The following is a 19,850-nucleotide window of genomic DNA, read 5'->3' on the forward strand; positions in this document are numbered from 1 at the left end:
CTTAGCTGAAAGGAGAGAATACCAGAAGAATGTCTATCTGTGTTTCATTGATTATGCAAAGGCATTTGACTGCGTGGATCATAACAAACTGTGGCTGACATTTAATCGTGCTAATGCTAAGAAGGCAGTTTGGCACTTTCTCAAAAAGCTGGAAATAAAATTACTATTTGACCCAGCAATTCTACTACTCGGAATATACCCTAAAAAAAGCAGAGCTTCCACCCAAGGAGATATATGCACCTCCATGTTTATTGCTGTATTACTCAGAGCAGAGACTTGAAAGCAACCCAAGTGCCCATCAACAAATTAATGGATAGAAAAATTATAGTATACTCACACAATGGAATACTCTGCATGGAATACTATGCAGCACTGAAAAACAAATAACCCATAAAACATTACACAACATCGATGATCCTGGAAAAATTATACTGAGTGAAATATCTTCGTAACAAAAGGACAAATAGTGCATAACAGCACTATTATAAAACAGGATTGACATTGAGGCCAGAAGAAAACTAGAAAGAAAAGAGGGGATAAATAATGAATACTGCATTGTGACAGATGAAGCAAAGAATTGCTTAAAAGGAATATATGATTAGCCATTATTTGTATGACAACAGTCCAGAATAAGAGGTGCATAGAGTGGATTGGGCAAGGGAGGAAATTATGGCACAATGAACAAATTTAAAAAAAAATATTTAGAGGTGTAAGGAAGAAAATGTACATAAATGAATGAATGAAAATCCAACTTTTCTGTAAACTTTCATTAAAATCACAATACAAAAAATGTGAGCCATAATAATCACTATTTTATTGCATTGCTGTGAAAGTAAATGAGTTAATATATATAAAGTTTGTAGAACAGATGCTGATTTATAGTAAGCACCCAATAAATGTTGTTAGATCCTGTGGAGTGGAAACCAACTTATAGCTGACCCTCCAGTAGGTTTTCAGAGGCTTGAAATAGCATGGGAAGAAATTTCTCATCATCCTTCCATGGAGCAGCCAGTGGACTCAAACCACTTGCTTTGGGTAAATAATATGTGCCTTGAGATTTGAGCACTCATAAGAGTTCTGATTCAAAACTGAGGAATAACTGAAGCGTTTGTTGTAGAAGGTCAAAGACAACAGTCTTCGATATGGATTACAGCTCAAAATCAAGAAGACAAAGATTCTCAGCACTAGGCCAATTGACAGCACCATGAATTTCAGTTTGCGGATCAGAATCCACAATTAACACTCTAGTCAGAAAATCAAAAGATAAATTATATTGGGAAATCTACTTTCAGGGACCTCTACACAGTACTGGAGAGCAATGATGTCAGTCTAGAGACTAAAGTGTGCCTGATCCAGGTCATGGTCTTCGCAATGATTTGCTATGCATCAGAGGATAATGACTAACAATGACAAAAGAAGAATCGATGCCTTTGAGTTGTGGTGCTGGAGAAGTGTGTTGAACATACCATGGTCTGCCAAGAGAACAAACATGTGTGACCTGGAGAAAGTGAAATCAGATTGCTCCTTGGAGGTAAGGATTTTGAAACTCTGGCTCACATACTTTGGGCATGTATCCAGGAGGGATCAGTCCTTGAAGAAGAACCTCATGCTTGGAAGGGTGGAAGGATAGCACAGGAGAACAAGACACTGGATGAGATGAATTGACACAGCAACTAGGGTAATGGGGATAGGTATGTCGGAGACAGTGATATTAGCTCAGGATAGGGCAGGCTTCAGAGCTGTTGTACATAGGGTTGCTATGAGTCACAGATGACTCAATGGCACATAACAGTGACATCAACAAAAGCTCTAGTTGCTTAGTTTGTAAGGAGTTGCACTGACAACCCAAAGACAGGTGGTTTGAGTCCAGTAGCTGCTCTGTGGAAGAAAGACGAGAAATCTCTCATGTGATTTACAGCCTCTAAAAGCCTGCTGGAATATCAGCTGAGTCCCTTCTGACTCCACAGCACATTGTTGTTGTTACGTGCCATTGAGTTGCCTGCGACTCATAGTGACCCTATGCACAACAGCCCTAAACCCTGCTCTGTCCCGTGCCAATCTTATTATCTCCAGCACACCTATCCCCATTACCCCAGTCAATGAATCAATCCATCTCTCATCGAGGGTCTTCCTCTCCTGCACTGTCACTCCACCCTCCCAAGCATGATGTCCCTCTCCAAGGAATGATCCTGACTTGCAACATGTCCAAAGTATGTCAAATGAAGCTTCAGAATTCTTGCCTCCAAGGAGGAACCTGGCTTTATCCTCTCCAAGACAAACTTGTTTGTTCCCCTAGCAGTCGATGGTATATTCAATATTCTTCTCCAGCACCAGAGCTCAAAGGCATCAATTCGCCTTCTAGTATCATCAGTCATTGTCCAGCTTTCTGATGCATAGCAAGTAATTGTAGAGACCATGGCCTGTATTAGGTGCACCTAGCAACAACATTTATTGGGTGCCCACTGTATGTCAGCAATCATTGTAAACTCTTTACATATATTAAAAAATTTAATTTTCAAAACAATACAATTAAATACTACTGATTATTATTACCTACTTTTTTGTTTCTTATAACCTTTTTTAAAAAATTCTTTTATATTGGTTTGCTTACAAAGTTCATACACATTGTGTTTCACACTATTCTTCACATTGTGTTTCATACAATCATTCTCATGCATTATATTTTACAAAATTAATCTCCATTGCACTATGCTCACCATTACCCTGTCTTTTCAGGTCCCCACTGGAACTTTCACATTTACTTTACTCTCTCCCTCCCCCCACAAAGTTGTGCAACCCTATAATTATAACCCCTACTCATCCTTATCTTTCTATTTTCACAGTAATGTTCTTATGCCTTATGATATTTGAGGAAATTAGAACTGAAACACAAAGGAAGATTTGTACAGCAATATTCATAGCAGCATTATTCACCATCGCAAGAACATGGAAACAGCCCAAATGTCCAAACACAACTGAATATGTTGAGAAATTGTGGTACATTAACACAATACTCAGGAGCAACAATTCTGAAAAATACTACATAACTTGGGAGAGACTCAAGAGCATTATTACATTTTTAAAGATTAATAGTAGTTATTGCTGTTCTTTTGCCAAGCTTAAGGCACCCAGTTCAAATCCTCCTCTGGAGAAAGATAAGCAGTCTCCTCCCGTGCTATTTACTGCCTCTGAAGACCCTTTGGAGAGTCAGCTATGAGTCAGTTTGGATTCAACAATGCAACACAATTGTTATGTTCAAAAACTATCTACTGAAAGATACTATATGCCTGATGTTGTGTGCTAGATGCCTAGGATGTCTTGAGGGGAGAAAATAAAAGTGAGCAGAAAGAAATCAGCTCAAGACCTCCATACAGAAATTAGCAGAAACTTGGGGGGGGGGGGGGAGGAGAAGGAGAGTGGCGGGCAGGAGAATGATTGAGTAGAGGGTGTACCCTGCTGGTTGTTTGAAAGAATGCAAGAAAGATTTTTTTTTAAGTCAAACATGAGCTTGAATTTGTGATCACTTAGAAGATGACCTTGAGCGAGTCACTTCCTTCCTACCTGCTTCAATTTCCTCATTTGCAACATGACAGTAAAATGCAATTCCTTCTAAGTTTGTGATAAAATAATTGGCACATTGCACAGCATAATGTAATCACCGCTTGCCCCAAAAACATCCGGTTGCCATTGAGTAAATTCTGTCTCATGGAAACTATATTTCAGACGCTAACTTCCCTCCATAGTATTTTTATGGCTGTGACTTTTTAGAAAGAAACCATCAGGCCATTCTTCAAAGACACCTCCTCTGAGTGTTTAACCCTCTTTATCACCCAGCTACTCTTAAAGGCATGGATGAAAAAACTCCTCAAATAGTTATCTTCTTATTGATTCTGACTCATGACCATGCCATGTGCATAAAAACAGAACTGCACTCCATAAGGTTTTCAAGGCAATGGGTTATGTACTATGGATATGGCTTCCTGGACTTGAAGAAGAAGAAGCAGGATCAGTGGAAGACTCATCAACTTGCATTATCCAGTTGACACAACTTTGCTTGCTAAAAGTGAGAGGATTTTAAACATTTACTGCAGAGGAGCAAAGACTTTAACATGAACTGCATCTCAACCTCAAGAAGACAAAAATCCTCACCACTAGATTGATAGAAAACATCATGATAGGAGAAAAGATGGAAAATTGTCAATGGTTTCATCTTACTTGGATCCACAATCAACATCTTTGGTACTAGCAGTCAGGAGATCAGGAGATGTATTGCATTGAGTAAGCCTACTGTCAGGTACCTCTCCAAATTACTGAGGAGCAATGATGTCCATTTGATCCAAGCCATGATCTTTTCAATTGTTTGGTATGCATCTGAAAGCTGAACAATGAATAAAGATGAGAGAAGAATCAACACATTTGAGTTGTGATGTTGGAGAAGAGAACTGAGTATCCCATGGACTGTAACAGAACAAACAGATATATCTTGGAGAAAGTGCAACCAGTGTTCCGTAGAGTTGAGGATGGTGAAACTTTGTCTTACATTCTTTAGTCATGTTTCTAGGAGAGGCAATTTTCTTTGAAAGGGATATCATGCTTGGAAAGGTGGAGGGTTGGTGAAAGAGAGGAAGACCCTCAACCAGATGGAATGACACAGTGAGTGCAGCATTGGGCTCAAGTATGCCAGAAATGATGAGGATAGCACAAGATAGGCCAGGGTTCAGATCCCTTGCTTATAGGGTCACTATGGGTCTTACCTGACTGTGGCACCTAACAACAACATGACCCCTGGGCAATGCAAATGGTTAAGCACTGCATCACTATTGTAAAGATTGGTGCTTTGAATCCACCCAGAGGCGCCTCAGAAGAAATAACTTATAAAAGGTCATAGTCATCAAAATCTTGTGGAGGAATCCTACTTCTCAATATATCGAGTCTCCTTGAGTCACAATTGACTTGAGGGCAACTGGTTGGTCTTCGGTATATTCTATAGTGTTGTTACGTGTTGGATTTGATTCCATAGCAGTGAGTTTGTGTAGGATGTCTGGTGATTAAGTAGTAGAATCCATGCATTTTATGCAGATCCTGAGCTCTGGTGGCCCAATAGGTAAGGAGTTGCACTGCCAACCCAAAGGTGGATGGTTTAAATCAACCAGCTTCTCCTTGAGATAAAGATGGACAGCCTCTCTCTGTGAAATTTATAGCCTCTGAAAACCAGCTAGAGGGAAGCTATGAGTCTGTTCCAGCTTAACAGCAATGAGTTGATTCAGAGATAGGGACTTTATTTCCAGCCAACGCATCTCATGCACAGCCATGTCAGTAGAGGCGGTATATATTGGTCAGTCCATGGGATTTCCAATACTCTTCACCAAAACCACATTTCAAAGGCATCAGTTCTTTTTTGGTCCACCTTATTCACTCTCCAATTTTCAGATGCATAGGAAGCAAATGAAAATACCATGATCTTCTACATGGTTTCCTTACTTCTTTTTACTCCCACTGTCAAATCAAGTCTCCATCCTCTCTAAAGGTACACTGGATTGTATCCTATCTGTTTAAAACACTGTATTGCCTGGAGAAGTAAGCCCAAATTCTTTCACATGGCATACTTTAGAATCTCTTTGAACAAATATCCCTTTAGAGTCTGCTTGAGCAAACCACGTACTTGCAGACCTCTCTGCCCTTACTCATGCTGCTCCCTTGGCTTGGGTTGCCCTTGTCTTTCTAGGGACCAGTTTAAATATAAGCTCCTTTGAAGGTCTCCCAGACACTCCTCCCTTGAGATCAGACTTAATTCCTCAGTCCCTAAGCTCTTAGGCTAAGCTTCCTTAAAAGGAGACAGTGCAAACAGAAGTAGTAACAGCAGAGCAGCAGGATTTCAATAAGCACAGAGCTTCTGGGTAAACTGGGATCCTAGTAAGTTTGAGCAGAAGGAAACACTAGACAGTGTGGGCACTAAGACTGCCTCTGTGGGTGTCAGCTTATACACTCAGAGATTCAGATGGCTGCAGGAGACTTTCAGGCAGAACTACCTCTAACCTACCTAGAATAGCAAAGGAGAACTTTTTATAAATGCCTTGCAGAAAAGAATAATTATAGCAAATGGCTTCCCTCTGCCTAATACCTCCCCCTCACTGTGAGCCTTTTTACCCTTGATGGGTGGTGCAAGGAACTCTGATACAGGAATTTGGAGAATGTACCCATGTGTGGGTTGGTAGTTTATTGGTGGTTAAATTTCATTCTGCTCTGTCTGCTATTGTTCTGATTCCATTACAATTAGTTTTTTCACAAGTGGTTCCTCACCAGCCCACTGCTTTTGAGGTCCAGCCCAGTCAGGAGTGGTCAATAAAATCAGGGCTACTTCCAAATGATAAAGGGATTTGAGAGAGAACAACAGAGCTAGAGCAGGAATATCCAATGTTGTTAACCAGCTGTACTTGAGCCCACAGGGGGGTTCTCCAGTCCTTCTCTGAGAGGACTAGTGATATTTTATTAGGTTGATTGTTGTTTAAAAACTATGCAGTGTCAGTTCACTGACAGACTAGTGCAATAAAGAACATAAACAGAATTTTCTACAGTTCTGACTGCAATCCTAAAAAAAAAAAAACCCACACATGGTTTTATGTCAGTTTATGAATTGAGTTCAAGAAAACCTAGCTCTCAGTGCTGCATGTAATATAAAAGCAATTAGTGCAGCTGTTCCTATTATATTCTCCAATCTGGAATTAAATTGCTGGCAGAAAATACAGACTATTTTCCCACTTCTATGTAATTATATTTTGGAAACAGAAAGTTCATCTATGTTGCTTCTTTTGTGTCCCTTACAATGCTTAATATCATTGTGCACAAAATTAACAGATAAAATGAAAGCTGAGAATAGAATTAATGACTCCTGCTTGACAGCCATTCTTGTTGTATTACGTACCATTGAGTCGACTATGACTCAAAGTGACACTATGAGCAACAGATCTGAACTATGTCCTATCCTGCACCTTCCTCATGATCTCTGCCATGCTCAAGTTCATTGTTACAGTCACTGTGTCAGTCCATCTCATTGAGGATCTTACTCAATTTCTCTGACTCTCCACCTTTTCAAGGATGATGTCTTTTTTTTAATGGCATTTATTAGTGTGGTCAAAACAGAAATATCATCATGACTTCCCATCTTCCTTATGCTGTCTTTGATCAGGAGCCTCTCTACTCCCTAAAATAGGGGTTTTTTTTATCCAATCCTATCCCCAGAAAGCACATAAATCGTTTTGTTTTGTTTTGTTTTTCTCTTTGCTACTATTTTGCCTTTTCTCAAAGTCAATCAAGGTATCCTAAGTCACATAAATAATTTCAGAATGGTGCTACTGGTAGGAAAAATTTAAAGTGATTATTAGATTCTAGACTTTATACCTAAGAATCTGTCCTAAACCTGCATTGTAGTCTCTGTCCTGTGACAAAAAAGCAAATCTAATAGGTGCTGGTGAAGTCCCAACAGGCACAAACAGTTAAGTGCTCAACTACCAACAGAAGATCAGAGGTTTTAACTCATCTAGCAGCTTTTTGGAGGAAAGGCCTGGTCATCTGCTCCTATAAAGCTGACTGCCATTGGAAACCCTATGGAACACTGTTCTGTTCTGATACGTATGGGATTGCCATGAATTGGAATAGACTCTGTGGCAATGGGTTTAGGTGGTTTGGATTTTTTGTTTTGTTTTTTGGTTTGTTTGTCTATTTAGAAGTGGGGCTATGTTAGCAAGAATCATTTACCCTAGAGCAAAGAGCTCTGGCATGTGATGATTTTTTTTACCCCCCTCTGGTGGCCTAGTGGGTAAGGATTTGCACTACCAAACCAAAGGTGAGTGAGTCAAATCTGCCACTTGCTCTGAAGAAGAAAGGTGGGAAATCTCCTGTGCAATTTACAGCTTTTGAAGGCTCAGCTATGAGTCAGTTACAACTTGTTAGCAATGAGTTTGGAAAGGTGCTTATCTTCTGAAACTTGAGTAGTGCAGCTAGTCGTTTCTTGGCATCTAAATGTCATTTCTACTTTACCTCTTCAAATCACAACACTTTTCTAATTACTCTCTCAGCACATGCTTGTTCAGAGCAGTACATCAATGAGTCCATGAAATGGAATGTGAAAACTTACTCCTATGTGTTGATCTTTGGCAGTTTTGTACTGATGCATTGTTGTTGTTGTTGTTATGTGCCGTCGAGTCGTTTGCAACTCATAGCGACCCTATGTACAACAGCCCTAAACCCTACTCTATCCTGTGCCAATTCCATTGCCTCTGACACACCCATCCCGATTACCCCAGTCACTGAATCAATCCACCTCATAGAGGATCTTCCCCTCCTGCACTGTTCCTCTACCCTAGCAAGCATGATGTCCCTCTCCAAGGACCTGTCTCTCCTTACAACATGTCCAAAGTATGTCAGACGGAGCCCCAGAATCCTTCCCTCCAAGGAGCAGCCTGGTTTAACCCTCTCCAGGATGGATCTGTTTGTTTTCTTGGCAGTCCATGGTACATTCAATACTCTTCTCCAGCATTATGTAGTATTTACTGGATGCTTACTTTGTGCCAAGAAGTGTTCTGGAGAATACATGTTTGTATCTCAACCTTCCATGAGGCCCACCTTGCTGCTGCAGTGGCGTGCAGCTTCTCCTGCAGGGCCTGCAGCTCCAGAGCCACCAGCTCTAACTCCTGGTCCATTTGGTCATGGATGCTAGGCAGAAATATGGGTTGTGAGCCATTATCTGGGGGACATGCAGCGAGGATTGTATCCATCCACTGCAAGACCAGCTTTCAGGTGCTGCCACTTGAGAGGAGCCTCCAACTGGGCATTCTCATGCTCCAGCATCCACTGGAATTCCTGGCCACCCTCTGGGTTCTTGAACAGCCCTGTTTCAGGAAAAGACAGATAGCCAATGTGCCTACCACTGTGGCAGTCCTGGGTGTATTCATGAATCTTGCTTGCCGCGGGCCAGCTGAGGGAAGGGGAGAGCCAAGGATGAAGGACACAGAGAGGCTATGACTGATAGTCAGTAGCAAAGTTTATTCCAAAAATTCCGAGTTATATTCTTTTGCAGAGAATAGAAACATAGCTCAGCCTCAAGGCCAACAACACGTTTGTTTTGATATCCCACCACCTGCAAGACTGCTTCCAATTAGCAAGCAAGGCCATCAGAACAGAGTCTTTAGGGAGGGGACATACTATTCCGCAAATCCCTGCTTGGCCTTGGGTTTCAAGGAACGGTTAAACTTGTTTGTGCTCCCTTTAAACACCTACACATTTGAACCTGGCACAAAATGGCTGCTTGCATAAAATGGCTGCAGTATGGCTCACTTTTTGGTATCCTGCTTCCTTGAGTTCTTTTCTATCAAACAGATACTATAGCCAAGATGGAGTTAGTCTTGCTGGTCTTTTGGTACAGGGCTAATCTTGCTTTACAAGTTAGCCAGGCCCCAACACTTGCTCAAGAGGAACAATGCTTCTCATGGCTGGAGATAAAAGTTCCGCCATCAGAACCATGACTTTCCTATCAGCCACTGCACAAAGCGAACATCTACGGGGTCGCCAGTGTTCTTGTGGGATTCATGTGGGTCAGAGCTGGTCCTGTCACAGGCTAGGTAGGTCCTCATCTTCTCATGTGGGCATCTCATTGTCCATGCACATGGGCTTCTGGGATAGCAGCAGTTCAGGCAAGAACCCGCGGGCCAAGGGCCAGGACAGGACCTGCAGGAACTCATGGCTAGACTGGGAACCATCTTCCGGGAGCTGAGAGAGGGCTGTCCGAGGATAGCCTGGATATGCAGAACAACCTTCACCAAGCCTACCTGGCCTTCAATGCTCAAGGAAGCAGTGTCTTCATTTCCCATGTTCAGGAAAAGCATACAGAAGAGCAGCCTCCAGTATCAGTGCGCCAAATCAACACTACCTATTTGGTCTTAACACCCAGTCACCACTGATGATTGACTGCCTAGGCAACATTTTTTTTGAAGGATCCTCTTATCACTATCCAATTCTTACCTTGAAATTGTTTCTTTGCTTTTGACAGGTAAATATTTTGCCCTTTTGCCTTTTATTTTTTGAAATGTGTAGACCTTACTACTAGATATAAGAGATTGACAGCCCTTGTCTTTTAGGACAAAGCTTTAGATTTCAAAACCACTTCAGAATTTAAAGGCATCCTTGAAAGGACTATCAGGAATAGAAAAATGATATACGTGGCTAATTGCCTCCATGAAACCAGAAGAATTCTATAGTATCCAGCTACCATGATGACTTAGGATAGGGCAAAGTTCAGAGCTATTGTTCATAGGGTCACTATGAGTTGTAGCCTAATTGACAGCATATAACAAACCCAATTATTGAATATTTTTATCAAAGACTATATAGAAGAATCTTGATGAAAATATGGATCAGAATATAAACTTCTCATAGATTCCAGACTTTCTGGAACTACTGAACTATGAACTCTAAAACGATTACCTAATACAATTTTTAACCGTAAACCAAAAATATCCCTGAAGTTTTCTTTTTGTGCTTTATAAAAAAAATACTTTTTAGAGATATTTGGGCTTTTTATGATTGATTTCACTTATTTTTTTGCCATTTAAAAAAATTTTTATTCATTTTTATGAACATTTACAGAGATTTTGGATTTCCATTTATTCATTGTTGCACTTTTCTCCCTCCCCTTCCCCACCCCAGTTCGCTCCTCTCTTTGAAAAGTAAAAGTCTTTCATTGGTATACAGTCCCCTCGCACCCCCCACTCCATTGCCCCGAGTACACTCCACTATGCAGCCTTAATTCTGGACTCTTATGAGAACCATAATACCCTATCATATATCACTTTTAAACTGTTCTCTCCCTCATCTGTTTCAATGCAGTATACATAATTTATCCAGTTTTTCTCAGTCTTACCCCAACCCTGATGTCAGTCTCATTCTACAACAGTGACACCATGCAGTATTTGTCCTTTTGTGAATGAGATATTTCACTCAGCATAATGTCCTCCAGGGTCACCCTTTTAGAATAATATTGCATGAGTTCCTTGTTTTTCAATGCAGTGTAGTATTGCATTGTGTGAATATACCACAGCTTCTCTATCCATTCATTTGTTGATGGACACTTGGGTTGTTTCCAACTCCTTGCTATTGTGAACAAAGCCACAATAAACATGGGTGTGCATATATCTGCTTGGATGTCAGTTATGGTCTCTTTCGGGTATATTCCCAGTAGTGGAATTGCTGGGTCAAATGGTATCTCTATTTGCAACTTTTTGAGAAACGTCATATCGCCTTCCACAGTGGTTGCACCATTTTATGCTCCCACCAACAGTGAATAAGGGTTCCAGTTTCTCCACAACCTTGCCAGCATTTGTTGCTTGCTGTTCTGTTATATTTTGCTATTCTGACTGGGGTGAGATGATATCTCATAGTTGTTTTTGCCAACATCATTTGTTAAAAAGCTGTCGTTTCACCACTTAACAGATTTCATCTCCTTATAAAAAATCAGTTGACCATAGGTAGATGGACTGGTTTCTGGGTTCTCAATTCTATTCCATTGATCTATGTGTCTTTCATTGTACCAGTATCAAGCTGTCCTGACCACCACGGCAGTATAGTAGGATTTGAAATCAGTGAGATGCCTCCTCCTCCTACTTTGTTTCTCTTTTTAAGGAGTGCTTTGCTTATTTGAGGTCTCTTTCCGTTAAAAATGAAATTGGAGATTGCCTTTTCCATCTCATTGAAGAATGGAATTAGTATGTATATTGGGATTGCACTGAATGTGTAGATTGCCTTTCGTAGTATTGTCATTTTCATAATATTGAGTCTTCATATCCATGAGCAAGGTATATTCTTCCATTTCTCCAGCTTTTTTTGTTTCTCGTAGTAATGTTTTGTCATTTTCTCAAGTATTTTATCTTGTGATTAGCTATTATGAAGGGTATTTTTTTTTCCCTTAGCTCCAATTCTGTATTCTCTTTGCCACTGTAGAGAAATCCAGCTGATTTTCGTTTGTTGATCTTGAATACTGCCACGTTGCTGAATTGGTCAATTATGTCCAGTAGTTTTCTTGCTGAGTCTTTAGGGTTTTCTAGGTATACTGTCATATCATCTGCATAGAGAGATAATTTTACCTCTTCTTTGCCAATTTGAATACCTCTTATTTCCTTCTCTTGTCTTTTTGCTATAGCTAAGACTTCTAATACAATATTGAATAAGAGAGGTGATAGTGTGCATCCTTGCCTAGTTCCTATTCTCTAAAGGAATGCCTTTAATCTCTCTCTATTGAGAACAATGTTGGCTCTCAAATTTGCGCATATACTTTTTACTATGTTGAAGAAATTCCCCTCTAATCCTATTGTGTTGAGTGTTTTAATCAGAAAAGGGTGTTGGATTTTGTCAAAGGACTTTTCTGCATCAATTGATAGTATCATGTGGTTCTTATTCTTTGCTTTGTTAATGTGATAAATTACATTGATTGTTTTTCTTATGTTGAACCATCGTGCCTAACTGTTATGAATCTCACTTGGTATTGAATTATTTTTTTGATGTATCGTTGGATTCTATTGGCCAAGATTCTAGTCAGGATTTTTGCATCTATGTTCATGAGAGATATTGGCCTATATTTTTCTATTTTGGTGGTGTCCTTTCCTGGCGTTGGTATCAAGGATATGTTTGCTTAATAGAATAAGTCTGGGAGAATTCTGATATAGTTTATGTAGAATTGGTGACAATTCTTCTCTGAATGTTAAAATTCACTTGTAAAATCATATGGTCCAGGGCTTTTTTGGCTAGGCATTGTTTTATTACCTTTTCAATTTCTTCTTTTGTAATGGGTCTGTTCAGGTGTTCAATAACAGTTTGTGTCAGTTTAGGTAGGTTGTGCATTTCTAAGTATTTGTCCATTTCCTCTATGTTTTCATATTTGTTTGAGTATAGTTTTTCAAATTATTCCAGTGTTAGCCTTTTTATTTTAGTTGGTTCTGTTGTGTGTTGCCCATTTCATCTTTTATTTTGATTATTTGTGTCTTTTCGTTCTTTTCATTTGTTAGTTTTGATAGTGTTTTGTCGATTTTATTGACCCTTTCAAAGAACAAACTCCTAGTTTTTTGATGGTTTCAATTGTTTTTCAATTTTCTATTTCATTTATTTCTGCTCTAATTTTTATAATTTCAGTGTTTTTAAAAGGTGTCGGGTTTTCTTGCTGTTCTTTTTTAATTTGTTGAAGATCTTGGTTTAGAGAGTCAATCGTCATTTTTTTTCCTGCCTTTTGATGTGTTTGCTTATTGCTATAAATTGACCTCTGATTACTACTTTAGCTATTTCCCAGAGGTTTTGGTAAGTGGTGTTTTCATTGTCATTTGTTTCAAGAAACTTTTTCGTTTCATTTTTCATTTATTGAAGTACCCACTCATGTTCAAGCAAGGTGTTGTTCATCTTCCAAATATATGGGAGTTTTCCCCCTCCTTTGTCCTCTTGTTATTTTCGAATTTTGTAGCATTGTCATCTGAGAAAATGCTTTGTATTATTTCTATGTTTTTTAATTTATTGATGCTTGTCTTGTGATCTAAAATGTGATTTATTCTGGAGAACGTACCATGTACATTGGAAAAGAAGGTATACTGTGCTTTTTGGGGGTGCATTAGCCTATAAGTTTCTATGAGATCAAGTTGGTTTATTGTGTGGTTTAATTCTTGAGCATCTTTGTTGAGTTTCTTTCTGCTAATTATATCTTTTCTTGAGAGTGGTGTATCGAAGTCTCCAAGTACTGTAATAGTGTTGTCTATTTCCTTTTTCAGTTTTGTTAATGTTTGTTTTCTATATTTTGCAGGTCTTTCATTTGGTGCATAGATATTTATTATTGTTATGTCCTCTTATTCTGTTGACCCTTTAAGCATTATGAAGTGACCTTCCTTGTTATATATGGTTTTTGCACTGAAATTCATTTTATCAGAGATTAACATTGCTACTCCTGCTTTTGTTTTTGGTTGCCATTTACTTGGCATTTCTTTTCCCACCCTTTTATTTTTAGTCTATCTTCATTTTTCAGATGTGTCTCTTGTAGACAACGTATTGATGGATTTTGTTGTTTTATTCAGTCTGCTACTCTTTTTCTCTTCAGTGGTGCATTTAAACCATTCACATTCAGTGTTATTACTGAGAAGGAAGATTTTATTGCTTTCATTTTGTAGAGTTATTTTTGGTGTTGTTGTTAGTTACTCTGATCCATCCTTCTTTCTGTGGCACTTCTGCAAGTAGGACATCTCTCAGTGTTTCCTGGAATGCTGGTCTTATTTTTATAAACTCCCTTACGTTCTGTTTTTTCTGGGAATATCTTGATCTCTCCTTCATATTTGATGGACAATTTTGCTGGGTACAGTATTCTTGGTTGACAGTTGAGTTCTTTGGGTGTTTGATATATGTCATTCCACTCTCTTCTTGCTCACATAGTTTCTGCTGAGAAATTGGCATTTAATCTTATCTGTTCTCCATTATAGGTTACTTTCTATTTCTCCCTTGCTGCTTTCATAATTCTCTCCTTATCTTTGGTTCTGGCAAATTTGACAATGATATGTCTTGGTGTTTTTCTTTTGGGGTCTAGTCTAAATGTTGTTCTCTCAGCTTCTTGAATATATATTATCTCATTCTTCATTATGTCTGAGAAATTTTCTTCTAGTAATTCTTCCACAACTTTTTTGGTGCCTTTATTTGCTTATTCTTGTTCTGTGATTCCAATGATGTGCATGTTATTTCTCTTGATGGTGTCCGTGTCCCACATTATTCTTAGGTTTTCTTCTTTTTCTTTTTTTGTTTGGTTCGGCTTTTTGCTCTAGCAGATCAGTGGTGACAAGTCTATCTTCTCTTTCACTGGTTCTGTGTTCCCTCTCTTCATCTCTGTTTATATGTCCCTTCATCATGTTGACAGCATCTGAAACCTTGGACCTCATATTTTTTTTTTATTGTGGTATCTTGTTTTTCCCGTGTCTCTAATGCCTTTTCTGAATTGTTTTGGATTGTTTTTTTAAGCTACTCCTGATTTTTGCTTGCATTGTCCTGTAATTCTTCAAGTTTGTTTTCTGTTGCAACCCTTTTTCCTGGAAGAAATGAACATAAAGAGACAGACACACAGAGAAGACAAGACAGGAACACAGCAAAGAACCACACACTCACACATGTGACAAGAACGGCAGACTGTTTCTTTATTAACCCTTTTTGGCTCCTTCATCTCACCCTTTTTTCTTTTACAAAGTGGAATATGCTATGCATGGCAAGCTCTCTTTCCTCTATTACTTTCTGTCTTCTCCATTGGAGGAAAACTATTAAAAGAATACAACACAATATTATAATTCCAATACTGTTACTTCCTAAAGTTGCAAAAATTGCTTTGAACTTTTCAATAGGGTCTAAATTACTTAAATTTTGTACTAACTCTGACCAAATTTGGTCATCTTCTAAAGTAGGTAAATTCTTTTCAAATGTTCTAGTGATTTTGTATTCAAGGGTATACAAGTTTAAAGTTAAATTCTTATCTGCAATAATGTGTTTTTTCACATTATCCCATTCCTCAGAGATGTTAAATTTTACAGGAGTGATACAAAAATGAGAAGAATTCCAGTCACATTTTAACATTACTTGAGTGGACAGTACAGAAATACAGACAATACTGAACCCCAACCATAGCACAGTTTCTTGCAGACGTTGAATATCTTCCAGGAGCTGTTGATCTAATGGTTGTTGTTGTTGCCATAGTTCATGAGAGTCAGTATGCCATAGCCTCACAAAGTCAGCAATCTGAATACTCTGTTGTAATGCAATCCCAGCAACTGCTGCAGTAGATGTATTTGCAGCCAGTTCAAGCACTGTAACAATGATGGCACTGACAACTCATTTGACTCGATGATTCAAGGCTTGAAGAGGATTCCACATTCTTATCATTGCTATGGAGTCACGCCATGGTCATTCTAATTTGACAGGTATCCACATTTTTCTTCTTGCTCGAACAACATAAATACTTAAAAACTCATTAGTTATAATTTTATCTATTGAAGAGTTAATACAGTTTTGTAGAAAACAACTATTACAACTCAAAATTCCATTATTATTATTCCAAATTATTTTTCCCCATTAGTAAAACCTAAGGATATTTAACACAAGCCATAATATATTTAGAAACATTCATATGTAAAGAGACAGAAAAGGGTTCTAAATTATTAGAGATATTAAGGGACATATTTCCTTTCCATATTTGAATTTTTTTCTAGAGCTGCTAATAATTTCCAAATATGTCCTTGTGTTGCTGTGCTACTTACCAAATGTGGAAAAAGAGAAGTAAGCCTTTTATCATGCCATACTATTGTGTGAATATTTTTCTTTGAAATCTCCATGTGGGCTAGAGTCCACAATTACTATTCCTTTTTCAGTATCTTTAATCAAAACAGTAACGGTTTTTTCCTCGACCATGACTCCAATATAAATATTTAATTGATGTTGCTACTTTTGGAATGGAACAAAGTTCAAGTTGAGAAGAAGAGTCTCCTGATAATTTTCCTAGCACTTTTATGCCTTTTACTGCTAGAATCATAGTGGTACTAGAAATATGAGAATGATTATGGATCAATCCCCACGCTTCATGAGAAATATTAAAGCAATGATTATCATTTTCAAAACATATAGGTATTCCCTTCACCTCAATAGTATAATTAATTACAGGACTGAAATAAAAATCTAATGAATGATCCACATAGGGGCTAGGCATCCAAAAGGTTTCATTAGTATACACAAGAATTTCAGGGTCCCCCCAAGAAACCTCTTGTAAAACAGGTTGTTGTTATTGTTGTTATGTGCCGTCGAGTCATTTGCGACTCATAGCGACCCTATGTACAACAGCCCTAAACCCTGCTCTATCCTGTGCCAATCGCATTGCCTCTGACACACCCATCCCGAGTACCCCAGTCACTGAATCAATCCACCTCATAGAGGGTCTTCCCCTCCTGCGCTGTCCCTCCACCCTACCCAGCATGATGTCCCTCTCCAAAGACCTGTCTCCCCTTACAACATGTCCAAAGTATGTCAGACGAAGCCCCAGAATCCTTGCCTCCAAGAAGCAGCCTGGTTTAACCCTCTCCAGGGTGGATCTGTTTGTTTTCTTGGCAGTCCATGGAACATTCAATACTCTTCTCCAGCACCACAGCTCAAAGGCGTCAATTCTCCTATCCTCCCTAGTCATTGTCCAACTCTCTGGTGCATAACAAGTGATTGTGAATACCATGGCCTGTATCAGGCGCACCTTAGTCTCCAGAGAGACACCGCTGCTCTTGAGTACTTTAGAGAGGTCCCTAACAGCAGACTTTCTCATCGCAATACGTTTTTTGTTTTGTTTTGTTTGTTTGTTTGTTTGCAATACGTTTTTTGATTTCCTGACTGCTGGTGCCAAGAGTGTTGACCATGGAGCCGAGCAAACTGAAGCTGTGAACAATCTCAATCTCTTCACCATCCATCCTGATGCTACCGATTGTTCCAGTGGTGAGAATTTTTGTCTTCTTGACATTGAGCCTCAGTCCATATTGAAGGCTGCAGTCCTTGACCCTCTGCAGTAAGTGCATGAGGTCCTCCTCAGTTTCAGCGAGCAAAGTTGTGTCATCTGCATAACGCAGATTGTTGATAGATCGTCCACCAATCCTAACGCCACGCTTCTCCTCATAGAGCCCAGCCTCTCGGATAATCTGCTCTGCATACAGGTTGAAAAGGTATGGAGATAGGACACATCCCTGGCGTACACCCTTCCCAATTTTGAACCATGCAGTGTTGCCCTGCTCTGTTCTGACGACTGCCTCTTGGTCCAAGTATAGGTTTCGCATTAGCACTATTAAATGTTCTGGGATTCCCATTCTTCTCAGAGTCAGCCACAGTTTGTTATGATCCATGCAGTCAAATGCCTTTGCATAAGGAGCATTAGGAATATAAGCCCAATAAGTATAATTAGCATTTCCCAACTGACAATTTATGACAGCCATCACAGCCAGGAACAAATTGGCAGAATTGAGAGCCTTGCTTGTTGTCTTTAAAACGTTTTCAGCTTCTTGGGTCAACTTCTTTACTTGCCCCAACTTGGGGGAGAAGCTTGATGTGTGCTCATCAGAAAAGTACATTTAGTAGAGAGGTTATGGAACTTTCTCAGGAACTCTTCATCTGGGTGTCTCTTGGCCATCTGCAATTTTTAAAAGTTTAGCTGGCACCCATATCTCTCCACTTTTTCCTTCTATTAGTGCATAGCCTCTTCCTAAGACCTTCAATATCCCATTATCCCAATTTCCATGCAATGTTTTATATAAAACTGGCTTAGAATCCTTTATGATTTCTTCCTGCCCTTCTAAATGTCTTTCTGCTGGTGTAAATCTTTGAGTATCCCATAAATTAAAAAATTTATAGTATATAGTGATCTAAATAGAAGATTCTTCAGTGTACCTAGAACAGTCATGTCTCTTATTCCCCCTTTTAATTTATACAAATAATTTTAAGAGTATAATTGGCTTTCTCTATAATAGTTTGTCCTTGACTATTAAATGGGATACCTGTAATATGAATAATATTATATTTAGTAAAAAATTGAGATAATTTCTTTGAAGTATAGGCTGGTGCATTGTCAGTTTTTATAGTACTTGGAATTCTCATAACTGCAAAACAATCTAGAAGATGGTTAATAACGTAATCAGCTTTCCCCCCAGTTTGTGGTGTAGACCATTGGAAATGTGAGTAAGTATCAATACAATGATGTAGATATTTTAAATTCCCAAAAGAAGGAAAATAAGTAACATTCATTTGCCATAATTGATTTACTTCGTTTCCTCTTGGATTCATACCTGCAGGTAGCAGTGGAATTACCGAAGTCATACAAGAAGGGCAAGACCTCACTATATGTTGAGCTTGCCATTGTGAAATATGATATCTTGCTTGTAAAGATTTTTAATTATTATGATGAAATAAATGGTCTTCAGTGGCTTGAGCAACATTACCAATAAGTAAGGAATCTATAGTAGAATTACCTAGAGCTAAAGGTCCTGGGAATTGAGAGTGAGATCTAATATGAACTATATATAAAGGGCATTTTTGTTGAAATAACATTTGCTGAATTTTTAAAAATAAATTATTCAAATCATTTTTTAATATAGATGATATATAAGCTAAAGGTAAAGCTTTAATAGAATGTACTGCATAGGTAGAATCACTAGTAATATTAACATTTTTTGTCAGACTATTCTTTTAAAGCTAAAAAAATAGCATATAATTTCCTTTTTTTGTAATTATTTATAAGGAGATGATCCAACATAGAATTTGTTAATACTTCAATATTTCATTTTTCCATTGTTACAAACATCTATAAAAACATTAGGACCTTTAAGAGGAACAGAGGATATGACACATATAGGTAAAAATAAAAAGGTATGTTCCTGAAGAAATGAAAAAAGTCTATTAGAAGGAAAGTGATTATCAAACTATCCTGTATACCCAGCATAAAGTTAACTTATTAGATACAATGCAGCTTTTACTCATATAATCAGATTCAATACACGCAGGCAATAATTAAGGGGCTGTAAAGAACAAAGAGTGGAGAGTTTCTATTTTCATTCCTATAGGTTCCCATTTAAAGTACGGCAACTAGCACAGGCACAACTGACACCGATTTGGAGTTCCGGCCACAGGCATGTGTATTTTTCAAGATTGGCTAAAACAAATAGAAATTTTTACTTAAGCATGTAGATGCCAGATAAAGTGCACAGATTTGTGCAGGTGACAGAGGATGCCAAGAGGTGATCTCTTGAGACAAAAGGTCTCGGTGGTGCCTTGAGACA

This window comes from Elephantulus edwardii, unplaced genomic scaffold, assembly GCF_000299155.1.
Source record: "Elephantulus edwardii isolate Elephantulus edwardi_28Jun2011 unplaced genomic scaffold, EleEdw1.0 scaffold00310, whole genome shotgun sequence".
NCBI classification, from domain to species: Eukaryota; Metazoa; Chordata; class Mammalia; order Macroscelidea; family Macroscelididae; genus Elephantulus; species Elephantulus edwardii.